Source organism: Rhagoletis pomonella, unplaced genomic scaffold, assembly GCF_013731165.1.
Source record: "Rhagoletis pomonella isolate Grant_MI unplaced genomic scaffold, Rhpom_1.0 Rhpom_scaffold_00002, whole genome shotgun sequence".
Classification (NCBI taxonomy): domain Eukaryota; kingdom Metazoa; phylum Arthropoda; class Insecta; order Diptera; family Tephritidae; genus Rhagoletis; species Rhagoletis pomonella.
The window spans coordinates 41,604,639-41,606,775 of NW_023458556.1; the positions used below are offsets into that span (position 1 = coordinate 41,604,639).

General features: G+C 30.4%; 1 protein-coding gene across 1 annotated transcript in view; it reads left to right on the forward strand.

The window, feature by feature from the left end:
• The window catches only part of LOC118733626 (disks large 1 tumor suppressor protein), a gene marked incomplete in the record, with an annotated part of 154,815 nt that overhangs the window by 70,116 nt on the left and 82,562 nt on the right, over positions 1–2,137 (forward strand).

Here is a 2,137-nt window from a genome sequence, read left to right on the forward strand (position 1 = left end):
TTTAGGATTATTTTGAAACGACCTCTTAAACAATCTGTATCGATACGCTGATGCTTAGCTTTTGTTTATACTTACTTTATACGGTTGTATTTTTATTTTTGTTTATCTATAGTCGAAAGCATTTTTTAATTAATCTAAAACCGTAATGCTTTAACAAACGATAAGTGGTTTTCAAGTGTGGAAGGTACTAGGGTATTTTTATGGCGCGTCGAGTATGGCGCTGATTACATATTTATGAGAGACTTGGAAGCAAAATTCCATACATATATACATACATATGCCGTATATACATAGATGTATACTTACTACGTACTATAGGTATGTATGTATGTTTGTGTGCACGTGTAACCTTTATGTTCATATATACATACATATGTATGTACAATAGACCAGTTCAAAAAATCGACCAAATATTTAATTTCTTTCAAAATTCTTTGTGAAATATTTTCAGGACATCGAAAAAAATCGCGTAGCCCTCAATTTTAAGACTGAGAGATCGCTCATCGCGAATTTTTATTTAAAAAAAAAAGTAAAAATTATAAAATGTCCTAAGTGACAAGTTTTAACATTTTGCTGAAAATTTTAATACCATTAAATTTATTATATGTTCGACTTTAGCCTTGAATAACTTTTGGAGGACGGAATTTGTGGAAAAATCATGACCTTATTTTTACAGCCTACAATATCCTTCAAAAATATATATATATCGCTCATTCCAAAACGCTAACTTAAAGAAAGATTTTTCCCTTGTGTTATGGGAAATATAAATTCACGATGAGCAACCTCTAAAAGGCGTTTTTGTTTTTTTGAACCAGTCTAATGTACATGTCCAAGGGATGAATAAATTATATTTTCAAGTGAGTAATAAGCGAAATTGTATTTAGTAAATACTAACTACTTCAGTACAATTTTTCATCAAAATTTCAACTTTATAATCTGAATCTTTAGAATATTTTCGGGTATGCAGTTTTATAGCCCATACAATTCTAGTCTAATGAAGTGCAAATCTCAACCGCGTTTCAAAATCGCGTTGATTTTTGAGAATTTTTTTTTATACTACTTTTCCGTTTTTTTTTTTTTATATAACAAGTGTAATTTCCAAAACCAGGCGTTGTTTTTTTCTTTGAAATTTTGTTGCTAACGGTCTCCCGCATTTAATTTCATAAGAAATTCATGCTTATATGGAAAAAATGCACAATCCGTCACCAAAATTAAATTTTATTTTATTTTTTCTTGTTTATGGTATTTCACATAATTATTTCAAGTTACTCAAATTTTTAGGAGTTTACTTTTAATTAAAAAAGTCACAACAACTATAATTACAAAAAAAAAAATTTAATAATATTTAAAAGAACAAAAAAAGATGTAAAATAAATGGCTTACTAAATCCGCAATCCTGCAGGCGATTGTTACGCTGTCGAATCCGCTCTCTCTTGCAAATTTGTGGGGTTATTGAATGCATTTTCAGTAAAAACTTGTAACAATTCGTAACATTTTTTTGATTTTGAATGGATCTAAAGCTATTTGTATGAAGTCTATGATTGACAAAACCTAAAAATCTATTCTAAACTTAAAACTTTATTTTAACAAGAATGAGTTTTAGTTTACGACTATGACTATGGGCCAATGAATCATAGTGTTTTAAGACTTATTGTCAATTAGTTTTACGAGATACGAGGTAATAATGATTTCTGAGATACGAGCTTTTGCCAGAGTACCGTCGATATATCTATACCTTGCCATTGCGAATGCAAAGCTTATAAAAACCCCACTTTCACCCAAATAGTATAATGCACATTTCTATGCTAATTTATTTATGTAATACTCGAATAAGCGTGCATAGATGCATTTATGTACATACATATGTACATATTGGAACATGTAACTTGAAAAACCATGGTAGTTACAAAAACAATTCTGCATGTCTGATTTTGAATTTAACACTCGGCAAAACCTCAGTCGGCAAGGCAGTGGAAATGTTGTTGAATCGGTTAGTGCCGAAAGCAGTACCGGAAGTGAAACATCGTTATCGACTACCGCACTGCTTTAACACTGCTTATCGATTTTTATGTGCCATCTCCCCGTTTGTTTGTATGTTTCATCTGCAAAATGTCAAACTTTTAATAAAATTTGCAGC